This window comes from Hyla sarda, unplaced genomic scaffold (genome assembly GCF_029499605.1).
Source record: "Hyla sarda isolate aHylSar1 unplaced genomic scaffold, aHylSar1.hap1 scaffold_1638, whole genome shotgun sequence".
NCBI classification, from domain to species: domain Eukaryota; kingdom Metazoa; phylum Chordata; class Amphibia; order Anura; family Hylidae; genus Hyla; species Hyla sarda.
Window position 1 is genome coordinate 25,752 of NW_026608275.1, and position 14,720 is coordinate 40,471.

At 45.8% G+C, this 14,720-nt stretch overlaps 4 non-coding genes and 1 pseudogene across 4 annotated transcripts; all 5 read left to right on the forward strand.

Annotated features, from left to right (window-relative positions):
* The first annotated feature begins 1,843 nt into the window (after positions 1–1,843).
* On the forward strand, positions 1,844–2,034 carry LOC130311462 (U2 spliceosomal RNA). Its single transcript, XR_008859807.1, has one exon. It is a non-coding gene; the product is annotated as a U2 spliceosomal RNA (small nuclear RNA).
* Positions 2,035–4,130: 2,096 nt separating this feature from the next.
* On the forward strand, positions 4,131–4,321 carry LOC130311464 (U2 spliceosomal RNA). Its single transcript, XR_008859808.1, has one exon. It is a non-coding gene; the product is annotated as a U2 spliceosomal RNA (small nuclear RNA).
* Positions 4,322–6,418: 2,097 nt separating this feature from the next.
* LOC130311465 (U2 spliceosomal RNA) lies at positions 6,419–6,609 on the forward strand. The gene has a single exon (XR_008859809.1). It is a non-coding gene; the product is annotated as a U2 spliceosomal RNA (small nuclear RNA).
* A 2,094-nt stretch (positions 6,610–8,703) lies between these two features.
* LOC130311487 (U2 spliceosomal RNA) lies at positions 8,704–8,921 on the forward strand (annotated as a pseudogene).
* Positions 8,922–14,310: 5,389 nt separating this feature from the next.
* LOC130311485 (U2 spliceosomal RNA) lies at positions 14,311–14,496 on the forward strand. The gene has a single exon (XR_008859829.1). It is a non-coding gene; the product is annotated as a U2 spliceosomal RNA (small nuclear RNA).
* Positions 14,497–14,720: the final 224 nt, after the last annotated feature.

Sequence of the window (14,720 nt, forward strand, 5' to 3'; positions counted from 1 at the left end):
GTAGGGCATGACATGATAGGCAGCTGCCTTGATAGCGGGTGGGTGCTGAATGTTCCTAATTGACAAAATAAGATTAATGCTTATGAAGAAATATAAAATCTCATCCCTTCCCCAATATCGCGCCACACCCCTACCCCTTAATTCCCTGGTTGAACTTGATGGACATATGTCTTTTTTCGACCGTACTAACTATGTAACTATGTAACATAACATGGGGGGGGTCTCCTGGCTGTTCACATAGGTGTGTCATTGCTGTACATTGACCATGCATTGCTTCTGTGGTATTGCAAAGGCAAAGACAAATGCTTCCAACCATCCATTGCACTAATGGATTGGTCATCAGCTGGCTGTCTATGTCCCGCATCAATATAGACCAAAGTACAGAGGGTTAGGCTATGCTATTGTGCACCTACCTGATGCATCAGAAGGTGCGAGGCCCTTGCTAAATTCTGTGCACAGACTTTGAGATCTATACTTTAGACTGTATCTAAACCTGCTCCAACATGGACTGACATTCTGGCCTACTTTCAGCCGATGCGACTTGTCTGTCGCTGAACAGTCGCTTTTTATGTATTCAGCACCTATGTATAATGTTGTAAAAATGCTCTAGAAGCTAAAGTCGCAGAAATGTCACACATATTTGGCCTGCAACTTTCTGTGCGACAAATTCAGACAGGAAAAATCAGTATAAATCCTTAGAAAATTATCCCCCAGTGTCTCCATCTGCTGGCGGTATTGAATAAGCATTGCTGCACTGATGGGGTATGCATTAGACGAAAAAAAAGAAGAAAAAGAAGAATAATACGCCCAGAAAAGAGGCGAAAAGGAGAAAAACGTAAAAAAACGTGAAAAAAAAGTAAGAGGAAGAGAAGGGAAAAAAAGGTGGAAATGGGTTTAAAAGTGATTTCGGCGGAGATATATATATATATATATATATATATATATATATATATATATATATATATATATACGCGCACACACACACATATATATAAACGTATTCTCCGTTGAGATATTGCAGCCGCTGCTGTGTCCAGGCCCAGGAGCCTTAGCACTGTGCTGTGATGTCACTCAATACCACTGACATCACTAGGTGTAAACAACATCTCTCCTTTGCTGTGTATGTGACTATGGAGCTGTTTGGTGATGTCGTCTATTATGGCCTTCATAGAAGCAACAGGAGATTGTTGCATCCATCTAGAACCCTCAGAACTACAGTGCTATGATGTCACTCACTTCCACAGGCCTTGCAGAGTGTAAACAACAACAACCCAGCTTTGTTGTGTATGTAACCATAGGGATTTGTGATGTCACCTAGAACCTTCACAGCAGCGACAGCTTTATGAGGAGCATCAGCACTGCTCTGCCTGAGCAGAACCATCACCGCCATAGGTTGTCAAATAACCCGGATTTAACCCACACAGGTAAGTCCAATGGGGTGCAGGCATGTCCTCTATGCTTACAGCTTCCCGTGGGTGTTGGTTTGATACCGTTTGGGGACAGCCAAGGAGGCATCTGCAGGCAACAAAGGTAGGTGTGTGCTTGTGTGTGTGTTTCCTATGCAGATCCTAAGCCCAGTGTCACATGCAAGTAGGAGGAGTAAGAAGGGTTCCTGGCAAATCCGGGTTATGGATTGCATTTAAAAAGGCCCCGTGGGAGTGCAATGGGCCCCTGTCTTGCTGCTTAGCAATAATGGTATGGGTTTAGGTTCTGCTGTGTGTACTGGTGGTTGACTGCCCCCCAGCCCAGAGTGTGCATGGAAAATTGTCTGGCAGCCTCCCTGACAGCAAGCAGTGATAGTGCCCATGAAGGGGACCTTGTTGGGCCCGCCCCTTTCACGGTTATCGCTTCTCGGCCTTTTGGCTAAGATCAAGTGTAGTATCTGTTCTTATCAGTTTAATATCTGATACGTCCCCTATCTGGGGACCATATATTAAATGGATTTTTGAGAACGGGGGCCGATTTCGAAGCTTGCTTCCGTCGCCCTATGCATTGACCCGATATGGCAGTATCTTCGGGTACAGTGCACCACCCCCTTACAGGGTTAAAAAGAAAGATTCCTACTTTCATTGCTACCTGCTTGCTGGCTAGCCAGCTAGCCAGCCCTGTGGGCCTTGCTGCTGCTGCTGCAGCCAAAAAACAAAAGGTGGTGCTGCTGCTGCTTCTGCTGCTTCTGCTTCTGCTTGTGTCTGGCCGCTGTTGGAGCGTCCAGGCACAGGACTTCTGCTGCTGCTGACTAAATGGCCTCCTTAATTGGATCATTTGAGTAGCCAGCACACCTGTGCAGGTAGGGCATGACATGATAGGCAGCTGCCTTGATAGCGGGTGGGTGCTGAATGTTCCTAATTGACAAAATAAGATTAATGCTTATGAAGAAATATAAAATCTCATCCCTTCCCCAATATCGCGCCACACCCCTACCCCTTAATTCCCTGGTTGAACTTGATGGACATATGTCTTTTTTCGACCGTACTAACTATGTAACTATGTAACATAACATGGGGGGGGTCTCCTGGCTGTTCACACAGGTGTGTCATTGCTGTACATTGACCATGCATTGCTTCTGTGGTATTGCAAAGGCAAAGACAAATGCTTCCAGCCATCCATTGCACTAATGGATTGGTCATCAGCTGGCTGTCTATGTCCCGCATCAATATAGACCAAAGTACAGAGGGTTAGGCTATGCTATTGTGCACCTACCTGATGCATCAGAAGGTGCGAGGCCCTTGCTAAATTCTGTGCACAGACTTTGAGATCTATACTTTAGACTGTATCTAAACCTGCTCCAACATGGACTGACATTCTGGCCTACTTTCAGCCGATGCGACTTGTCTGTCGCTGAACAGTCGCTTTTTATGTATTCAGCACCTATGTATAATGTTGTAAAAATGCTCTAGAAGCTAAAGTCGCAGAAATGTCACACATATTTGGCCTGCAACTTTCTGTGCGACAAATTCAGACAGGAAAAATCAGTATAAATCCTTAGAAAATTATCCCCCAGTGTCTCCATCTGCTGGCGGTATTGAATAAGCATTGCTGCACTGATGGGGTATGCATTAGACGAAAAAAAAGAAGAAAAAGAAGAATAATACGCCCAGAAAAGAGGCGAAAAGGAGAAAAACGTAAAAAAACGTGAAAAAAAAGTAAGAGGAAGAGAAGGGAAAAAAAGGTGGAAATGGGTTTAAAAGTGATTTCGGCGGAGAAATATATATATATATATATATATATACATATATATATATATATATATATATATACGCGCACACACACACATATATATAAACGTATTCTCCGTTGAGATATTGCAGCCGCTGCTGTGTCCAGGCCCAGGAGCCTTAGCACTGTGCTGTGATGTCACTCAATACCACTGACATCACTAGGTGTAAACAACATCTCTCCTTTGCTGTGTATGTGACTATGGAGCTGTTTGGTGATGTCGTCTATTATGGCCTTCATAGAAGCAACAGGAGATTGTTGCATCCATCTAGAACCCTCAGAACTACAGTGCTATGATGTCACTCACTTCCACAGGCCTTGCAGAGTGTAAACAACAACAACCCAGCTTTGTTGTGTATGTAACCATAGGGATTTGTGATGTCACCTAGAACCTTCACAGCAGCGACAGCTTTATGAGGAGCATCAGCACTGCTCTGCCTGAGCAGAACCATCACCGCCATAGGTTGTCAAATAACCCGGATTTAACCCACACAGGTAAGTCCAATGGGGTGCAGGCATGTCCTCTATGCTTACAGCTTCCCGTGGGTGTTGGTTTGATACCGTTTGGGGACAGCCAAGGAGGCATCTGCAGGCAACAAAGGTAGGTGTGTGCTTGTGTGTGTGTTTCCTATGCAGATCCTAAGCCCAGTGTCACATGCAAGTAGGAGGAGTAAGAAGGGTTCCTGGCAAATCCGGGTTATGGATTGCATTTAAAAAGGCCCCGTGGGAGTGCAATGGGCCCCTGTCTTGCTGCTTAGCAATAATGGTATGGGTTTAGGTTCTGCTGTGTGTACTGGTGGTTGACTGCCCCCCAGCCCAGAGTGTGCATGGAAAATTGTCTGGCAGCCTCCCTGACAGCAAGCAGTGATAGTGCCCATGAAGGGGACCTTGTTGGGCCCGCCCCTTTCACGGTTATCGCTTCTCGGCCTTTTGGCTAAGATCAAGTGTAGTATCTGTTCTTATCAGTTTAATATCTGATACGTCCCCTATCTGGGGACCATATATTAAATGGATTTTTGAGAACGGGGGCCGATTTCGAAGCTTGCTTCCGTCGCCCTATGCATTGACCCGATATGGCAGTATCTTCGGGTACAGTGCACCACCCCCTTACAGGGTTAAAAAGAAAGATTCCTACTTTCATTGCTACCTGCTTGCTGGCTAGCCAGCTAGCCAGCCCTGTGGGCCTTGCTGCTGCTGCTGCAGCCAAAAAACAAAAGGTGGTGCTGCTGCTGCTTCTGCTGCTTCTGCTTCTGCTTGTGTCTGGCCGCTGTTGGAGCGTCCAGGCACAGGACTTCTGCTGCTGCTGACTAAATGGCCTCCTTAATTGGATCATTTGAGTAGCCAGCACACCTGTGCAGGTAGGGCATGACATGATAGGCAGCTGCCTTGATAGCGGGTGGGTGCTGAATGTTCCTAATTGACAAAATAAGATTAATGCTTATGAAGAAATATAAAATCTCATCCCTTCCCCAATATCGCGCCACACCCCTACCCCTTAATTCCCTGGTTGAACTTGATGGACATATGTCTTTTTTCGACCGTACTAACTATGTAACTATGTAACATAACATGGGGGGGGGTCTCCTGGCTGTTCACACAGGTGTGTCATTGCTGTACATTGACCATGCATTGCTTCTGTGGTATTGCAAAGGCAAAGACAAATGCTTCCAGCCATCCATTGCACTAATGGATTGGTCATCAGCTGGCTGTCTATGTCCCGCATCAATATAGACCAAAGTACAGAGGGTTAGGCTATGCTATTGTGCACCTACCTGATGCATCAGAAGGTGCGAGGCCCTTGCTAAATTCTGTGCACAGACTTTGAGATCTATACTTTAGACTGTATCTAAACCTGCTCCAACATGGACTGACATTCTGGCCTACTTTCAGCCGATGCGACTTGTCTGTCGCTGAACAGTCGCTTTTTATGTATTCAGCACCTATGTATAATGTTGTAAAAATGCTCTAGAAGCTAAAGTCGCAGAAATGTCACACATATTTGGCCTGCAACTTTCTGTGCGACAAATTCAGACAGGAAAAATCAGTATAAATCCTTAGAAAATTATCCCCCAGTGTCTCCATCTGCTGGCGGTATTGAATAAGCATTGCTGCACTGATGGGGTATGCATTAGACGAAAAAAAAGAAGAAAAAGAAGAATAATACGCCCAGAAAAGAGGCGAAAAGGAGAAAAACGTAAAAAAACGTGAAAAAAAAGTAAGAGGAAGAGAAGGGAAAAAAAGGTGGAAATGGGTTTAAAAGTGATTTCGGCGGAGAAATATATATATATATATATATATATACATATATATATATATATATATATATATACGCGCACACACACACATATATATAAACGTATTCTCCGTTGAGATATTGCAGCCGCTGCTGTGTCCAGGCCCAGGAGCCTTAGCACTGTGCTGTGATGTCACTCAATACCACTGACATCACTAGGTGTAAACAACATCTCTCCTTTGCTGTGTATGTGACTATGGAGCTGTTTGGTGATGTCGTCTACTATGGCCTTCATAGAAGCAACAGGAGATTGTTGCATCCATCTAGAACCCTCAGAACTACAGTGCTATGATGTCACTCACTTCCACAGGCCTTGCAGAGTGTAAACAACAACAACCCAGCTTTGTTGTGTATGTAACCATAGGGATTTGTGATGTCACCTAGAACCTTCACAGCAGCGACAGCTTTATGAGGAGCATCAGCACTGCTCTGCCTGAGCAGAACCATCACCGCCATAGGTTGTCAAATAACCCGGATTTAACCCACACAGGTAAGTCCAATGGGGTGCAGGCATGTCCTCTATGCTTACAGCTTCCCGTGGGTGTTGGTTTGATACCGTTTGGGGACAGCCAAGGAGGCATCTGCAGGCAACAAAGGTAGGTGTGTGCTTGTGTGTGTGTTTCCTATGCAGATCCTAAGCCCAGTGTCACATGCAAGTAGGAGGAGTAAGAAGGGTTCCTGGCAAATCCGGGTTATGGATTGCATTTAAAAAGGCCCCGTGGGAGTGCAATGGGCCCCTGTCTTGCTGCTTAGCAATAATGGTATGGGTTTAGGTTCTGCTGTGTGTACTGGTGGTTGACTGCCCCCCAGCCCAGAGTGTGCATGGAAAATTGTCTGGCAGCCTCCCTGACAGCAAGCAGTGATAGTGCCCATGAAGGGGACCTTGTTGGGCCCGCCCCTTTCACGGTTATCGCTTCTCGGCCTTTTGGCTAAGATCAAGTGTAGTATCTGTTCTTATCAGTTTAATATCTGATACGTCCCCTATCTGGGGACCATATATTAAATGGATTTTTGAGAACGGGGGCCGATTTCGAAGCTTGCTTCCGTCGCCCTATGCATTGACCCGATATGGCAGTATCTTCGGGTACAGTGCACCACCCCCTTACAGGGTTAAAAAGAAAGATTCCTACTTTCATTGCTACCTGCTTGCTGGCTAGCCAGCTAGCCAGCCCTGTGGGCCTTGCTGCTGCTGCTGCAGCCAAAAAACAAAAGGTGGTGCTGCTGCTGCTTCTGCTGCTTCTGCTTCTGCTTGTGTCTGGCCGCTGTTGGAGCGTCCAGGCACAGGACTTCTGCTGCTGCTGACTAAATGGCCTCCTTAATTGGATCATTTGAGTAGCCAGCACACCTGTGCAGGTAGGGCATGACATGATAGGCAGCTGCCTTGATAGCGGGTGGGTGCTGAATGTTCCTAATTGACAAAATAAGATTAATGCTTATGAAGAAATATAAAATCTCATCCCTTCCCCAATATCGCGCCACACCCCTACCCCTTAATTCCCTGGTTGAACTTGATGGACATATGTCTTTTTTCGACCGTACTATGTAACTATGTAACATAACATGGGGGGGGTCTCCTGGCTGTTCACACAGGTGTGTCATTGCTGTACATTGACCATGCATTGCTTCTGTGGTATTGCAAAGGCAAAGACAAATGCTTCCAGCCATCCATTGCACTAATGGATTGGTCATCAGCTGGCTGTCTATGTCCCGCATCAATATAGACCAAAGTACAGAGGGTTAGGCTATGCTATTGTGCACCTACCTGATGCATCAGAAGGTGCGAGGCCCTTGCTAAATTCTGTGCACAGACTTTGAGATCTATACTTTAGACTGTATCTAAACCTGCTCCAACATGGACTGACATTCTGGCCTACTTTCAGCCGATGCGACTTGTCTGTCGCTGAACAGTCGCTTTTTATGTATTCAGCACCTATGTATAATGTTGTAAAAATGCTCTAGAAGCTAAAGTCGCAGAAATGTCACACATATTTGGCCTGCAACTTTCTGTGCGACAAATTCAGACAGGAAAAATCAGTATAAATCCTTAGAAAATTATCCCCCAGTGTCTCCATCTGCTGGCGGTATTGAATAAGCATTGCTGCACTGATGGGGTATGCATTAGACGAAAAAAAAGAAGAAAAAGAAGAATAATACGCCCAGAAAAGAGGCGAAAAGGAGAAAAACGTAAAAAAACGTGAAAAAAAAGTAAGAGGAAGAGAAGGGAAAAAAAGGTGGAAATGGGTTTAAAAGTGATTTCGGCGGAGAAATATATATATATATATATATACATATATATATATATATATATATATATATATATACGCGCACACACACACATATATATAAACGTATTCTCCGTTGAGATATTGCAGCCGCTGCTGTGTCCAGGCCCAGGAGCCTTAGCACTGTGCTGTGATGTCACTCAATACCACTGACATCACTAGGTGTAAACAACATCTCTCCTTTGCTGTGTATGTGACTATGGAGCTGTTTGGTGATGTCGTCTATTATGGCCTTCATAGAAGCAACAGGAGATTGTTGCATCCATCTAGAACCCTCAGAACTACAGTGCTATGATGTCACTCACTTCCACAGGCCTTGCAGAGTGTAAACAACAACAACCCAGCTTTGTTGTGTATGTAACCATAGGGATTTGTGATGTCACCTAGAACCTTCACAGCAGCGACAGCTTTATGAGGAGCATCAGCACTGCTCTGCCTGAGCAGAACCATCACCGCCATAGGTTGTCAAATAACCCGGATTTAACCCACACAGGTAAGTCCAATGGGGTGCAGGCATGTCCTCTATGCTTACAGCTTCCCGTGGGTGTTGGTTTGATACCGTTTGGGGACAGCCAAGGAGGCATCTGCAGGCAACAAAGGTAGGTGTGTGCTTGTGTGTGTGTTTCCTATGCAGATCCTAAGCCCAGTGTCACATGCAAGTAGGAGGAGTAAGAAGGGTTCCTGGCAAATCCGGGTTATGGATTGCATTTAAAAAGGCCCCGTGGGAGTGCAATGGGCCCCTGTCTTGCTGCTTAGCAATAATGGTATGGGTTTAGGTTCTGCTGTGTGTACTGGTGGTTGACTGCCCCCCAGCCCAGAGTGTGCATGGAAAATTGTCTGGCAGCCTCCCTGACAGCAAGCAGTGATAGTGCCCATGAAGGGGACCTTGTTGGGCCCGCCCCTTTCACGGTTATCGCTTCTCGGCCTTTTGGCTAAGATCAAGTGTAGTATCTGCATTTGGTCTGGTCGGAAGGTGTCTGTGGTACCCCGCTTCTCGGCCTTGGGGGATTGTCTCTCCTTACGGAGGGACTTCACCCCCTTGCTGCTATTGGGGAGCGGGCTTAGTCCACGGACAACGGGTTGCGATCCCCCTGTCTCTGGGACCTTGTGTCTCAGAAGGCATTTTCGGTACGTTGAGCGTCACCTGTAGCTTCGGAAGCACCTAGGGTACCCCCGACCTCTGCCTTGGGTAAGGGTTCCGCTTTTATAGCGGGATTCCGAGCCCCTGCTGCTATTGGGGAAGGGGCTTAGTCCCTGGGTGTGGAAGATGCCGTTCTCCTGGGCTTTCCCCTCTGGGGAAATGTCGATGCGAAATACCATCCGCATAGAGGTGTCGGAGAGCCATCGTCAGTTGAAGAACCTCCGCTTCATTGCGGAGGTGATTCTTCTTGACTACTTCCGCCTCAATAGGGAGGACATCCTGTGTCTAAATGACCAGGAAAGCCGTGGCCTGTATACCGTCACCTTCACGGCCACGGCGTGTTGCGATAACATCTATGCAACCTTGTCTGGTGCGGACCAGAGGGACGATCGACTCGACGGTCTTTCGTTCCAGTTCCTCTATGGTGAGGAACATATACCGTTGGTGGTGGCTATGCACAGCCCTCATGTGACCACGGAGGATATAGCCACTTTTCTTCGGCGATACTGCGAAGAGGTGCGATTCGCAAACAAAATCTTGAACTCCGTGCGGTTCTGGAACGGCAAGAGGAAGTTCTGGGTCAAGCTCCGTAAGGATCCCGGTGGTATTGGGGGTCTTTGCCATCCGCCCCCAAATTTTGCCATCGGGAGAGTTCGGGGCTTCCTGTTCTATCCTCAAATGCCTATGTATTGCCGAAATTGCTTGAGGTTTGGCCACACCCAGGAGAACTGCGGCGCGGAGCGTGTGATTCGCTGCAATAGGTGTGGCCAAGAAGGTCACATAGCCTCAAGATGTAGCCATACGATAAGGTGCAACCTCTGCGGAGAGGAAAATCACGATTTTAATTCCTGTCCCCATAAAGCAAAAACTACGATGGGTGGGTCAAGGCTGGGCCCACCCAAAGAGGGGACAGGACAAAAGACGTCCTTTTTTAAGATGCCCAAACCCCAGATGGCAGGTACTGATGGGTCCAGGCCCAAGACCTCTGGTGCTCCATCGGGGGGCCCACCGGTGGTAGTGCTAGGGGGAGGCCATGGGGATTCCACGAAGCCCGGGCGGGTGATCGAGTTTACTGCCCGGGAAATTGAAAGACGTCGATCGACTTCCTACCTGGCTCAAGAGCCCGCCGAAACTTCTGAAGGGGGCTCACCTGTGGCGGGTGGCAGCCGACGGGCCTCGGTGGGGGCAAAAGTGGACCCAAAATTGCAGCATAAGCCAGGTACTGGCTTGGCCCAGGGTCGCCCTGCTCCGGACGAAGAGGCCCCGGTGAAAGCCCGCCGGAAGGGGAGCCAGGTGGCCAGGTCTGAGCCCGGTCCTGTTACTCCGCCTATACAGGACAGGGCCAAGAAGACAAGTGGCGCCAAACCAGGGTTTGCTGCCCCGCCAGCAGTGGACCCGGTGGGTAAAACTGGCCATCGTCGATCGATGGGGAAGTTGGAGCAACAGTCCTCAGCAACGCTTGCTGGGGAACAAGCGATGAAAACTTCCCAAGGTAGCGGCAAAGGTTCCGGAAAAGAGGCCTCACAGGCCCCTGTGCAGCAGTTCCAGTCGTCAAATGATGAAAGAAGACGCAGATCCATCAGCCGGGGGCCAGAGATTACATCGAGTGAGAGCAACACAGAGGATATGGACAGCAGTGTGACATTTAAAAGACAAAGAGAAGAAGAAGAGGAAGACATTCAAAGGAAAGCGGCGTGCCGTAGTTCGGACGAGAGCGAGCTCAGGGTCGGGGCATCATCGATCTCAAGCTCCGACCCTCAGAACATCAAGGAGCTGATGACCCCGCAGGCGGGGGATGACGGTACGCAGCTTATTATTGACTTTGATTCTCCAAGCACGGACTCTCCATAAACTATGCCTATCCCTGTAAAAATTGCCTCACTCAATGTGAGGTCCTTAAAGAGCCCTGATCGCAGGGCTGCTTTATTTTCTTATCTAGAGACATGTGACTTTGACCTTTGCCTGCTACAAGAATGTGGAATCCCTAGTAAAATGGACTATAAAGACTTAAAAGAAGACTGGAAGCTGGGCCCATCCATATGGTCCGGTGCAAATGACTGTCGTTCTGTGGGTGTTGGGCTGCTCTGCCGAGGCCAGTCCTTTTCTATTCATACAGTAACTGAGATTGTGCCTGGCAGAGCTCTTTTAATTCATCTATATTTTAATGGACTTTTAATTCGTGTTTTAAATGTGTATGCCCCTCCTGATAAACAGGAGCGGGCAGAACTATTTGAAATTTTACCACTGTTTTGTGTTGGGTCTTCCCCCCTGCTGGTGGGAGGTGATTTTAACTGCATACGTGATGGGGAACACCGGCAGGGTGGGGATATTAATCGTAAAGACCGCACTTCTTACCTGCTTAAAAATTTTATTGATGATTTTAATTTGAAAGATTGCTGGAAGGATCTCTTGCCGGAGGACCCAGGCGCCACATGGTCCAATGGAAGAGTGAGCTCCAGAATCGATTTTATTTTTTCCTCTAGAGCTTTTAAACCGCTGAAATGCACGCTCGAGCAGAATATCTTCTCTGATCATAAGCTCCTCTTGGTGGGCCTGGAGCTAGAGGGGGAGCAAAAAGCAAAAAGGGGCCTCTGGAGATTAAACACCACACTCCTAGAGGACCCTGAGATAAAAGAGGAGTTTGTGCGGACCTACCAATGCTGGCAATCACAAAGAAAACCCCACGAGCCTATGCTGCACTGGTGGGAGGGCACCAAATCTAAAATCAGATTTTTTTTTATCAAAGCAGGTAAGAAGAAGGCAAAAATGGAAAAACAGTGGTTTTATGTTCTTAACATGCGTTTAAATGTACTTTTTAAATTGAAAGAAGCTGGTATGGATGTAGAAAATGATATTTTAAACCTTAAAACTGAAATAAAACATGCCATAGAAAAGAAAGGGAAACAAATCATTTTTAACTCACATGTGCAGCACCTGGAGGAGGGCGAGAAATGTTCCCGTTTCTTTTTTAAAAAAGTGATGAATAGGAGGGATATCATCCAAAACCTTGAGGGTGAATCCACTCCAAAAGGCATGTTAGATGCAGTTTTTAACTTCTACCAGCTTCTTTTTAATAAGAAAGATCTTAATCCATCCTTTTTAGAACATGTTCTTAATTCCCTTGATTTTAAGCTAGATGTTTTAGACCAGGAGGTTTTATCCCGTGATCTTAACTTAGATGAACTTTTATTTGTTTTTAAAAGTTTTTCTAGTGGGAAGGCCCCTGGGGAAGATGGTTTACCCATCGAATTTTATTTAGCTTTTTGGGATATTTTAAAGGATGATATGGTTTTATTGTATAAAGAAACTTTTATTGTTAATGAACTTCCCCCTTCCTGGAGGAGGGGGATTGTATCATTACTTTTTAAAAAGGGTGAAAAGGATATGCTAAAAAATTGGCGCCCCATCACACTTTTAAATGTCGATTATAAAGTTTTAGCCAAGTTATTAGCTGTCCGTTTTAAACCTTTTATTCATAAATTAATTCACCCAAATCAGGTTTGTGGGGTACCTGGAAGGTCTATAGCTGAATCCCTAAATATTTTAAGAGATGTTTTATGGTATTTTAAGGATAGAAATCAAACTGTAGCAATTTTATCCTTAGACTTTGAAAAAGCCTTTGATAGGGTCTCCCATGAATACCTGTTTTTAGTTCTTAAAAAGATGGCAGTGCCTGAAACGATTTTAAGCCGAATCATGCTTTTATACCGATCCTGTTTTAGTCAAGTCTCTGTTAATGGCTTTTTAACCAGCGGTGTTCCTCTTTTATCAGGTGTCAAACAGGGCTGCCCCCTGTCCCCACTCCTTTTTATTTGCGCAATCGAACCACTGATGGCCCTCCTCAGAAAAGACCGGGTAGTAAGAGGCGTACCGATACCTGGTGGAGGAGGGACCCATCTAAAGGTGTTGGGGTACATGGATGATGTCACCATACTGTGCCCGGACTCTCCATCCATGAGGGGGGCATTGAGGAACACCAGCTATTTCTGCGAGGTCTCTGGTTTTAAGCTAAACACAGATAAATGTGACTGTTTTTATATTGGCTCCTGGGATTCATCCATCACCCCAGGAGTCACAATGCAACAGGATCAAATTAAAGTTTTAGGTATTGTTTTTAACCAGGTCAATGATGGGAGCCCTAACTGGGATTCAGCTATAGCTAAGATGGAGAAGAAGATTTTAATGTGGAATCTTAGAAACCTTACCATGGAGGGGAAGATTTTAATAATAAAGATGGTTTTACTCCCTATTATGCTATACATTGCCATGGTATTTCCTCCATCTATTTTATACATTAAAAAAGTAACTAGAATTGTTTTTTCTTTTTTATGGGGTTCAAAAATGGAGAAATTAAAGCGTGATTTTATGTACAAAAGTAAAGATAATGGCGGGAAAGATGTTCCTAACCTTTTTACTTTCTTTTACATAAAGTATTTCTGTTTCTGTTTTAAAATTATTAAATCCGATGGCATTTTTAGCTGCTTTTTAAGGTACGCTGCGGGCATGGTTTTTAAAAGATGGTTGCGCATCCCTCTGAACGCTCCGGTGCTTCTGTGTCCCCCAAAACATTATGTGGTGTTGGAAAAGACAGTCAGGCTCCTAGGTCTCCAAGATTTGGAGCCTGACATACTGGGGGACCAGAGAAAGGTATCAAAGGTCCTCAGGCGGAGTGAGGTTACCCTGGCAGTGTCCAATTTCACACAGGCAAGATCCAAAAAGGTATGGCGGAACGTGTACGGGAAGTTTCTGGCGAATGTACACAGGGATCTTGCCTGGGCAATCGTCCACCAGTGCCTCCCTACTCGTGAGTTCCAGCACAGGCGAGGACTGGTGGCGAGAGCCAAGTGCCCGAGAGATGGCTGCGGAGTGGACGAAACGGTGCTGCACATATTTTGGAACTGCCCTTTTGCACGGGAGCTTTGGAGGAAGGTAGGCCCACTTTTGAAGTGGGCCTGCGGCCTAAAAGATTTTAATCACGAATGTGTCTTTTACGGTCTTTTTAACTGCCCCAATTTTAAACAGCAGATGATCTGCTGGATGATTATTAATTGTTTTAAAAATGCCATCTGGAAAGTTAGGAACATCTTACTTTTTAAACATGATTTTATTGATGTTAAAAACTGTATAAAGCTGGCCCTGAGTGAGATGTACATCTATTACCTAAGAGACAAGAAACAGTTGGGGGCCAGCGAGGCAGCATCCATGTGGTGTCTGCCTCTATGGAACGAAATAACAGTATAATCAGTTTTTATGACATTTGTATAATGTTTTATCCTGCCATTTTTATTTTTTCTCCTTTTATTACTGGTTTTATTATTTGTATTTTAAAACTTTTGTGAACCTTTTATTATTTTGCATTTTAAATTTTGTATGGTTTCTTATTTATTCAATAAAATTTTGTTGAAACCTTATCTGTTCTTATCAGTTTAATATCTGATACGTCCCCTATCTGGGGACCATATATTAAATGGATTTTTGAGAACGGGGGCCGATTTCGAAGCTTGCTTCCGTCGCCCTATGCATTGACCCGATATGGCAGTATCTTCGGGTACAGTGCACCACCCCCTTACAGGGTTAAAAAGAAAGATTCCTACTTTCATTGCTACCTGCTTGCTGGCTAGCCAGCTAGCCAGCCCTGTGGGCCTTGCTGCTGCTGCTGCAGCCAAAAAACAAAAGGTGGTGCTGCTGCTGCTTCTGCTGCTTCTGCTTCTGCTTGTGTCTGGCCGCTGTTGGAGCGTCCAGGCACAGGACTTCTGCTGCTGCTGACTAAATGGCCTCCTTAATTGGA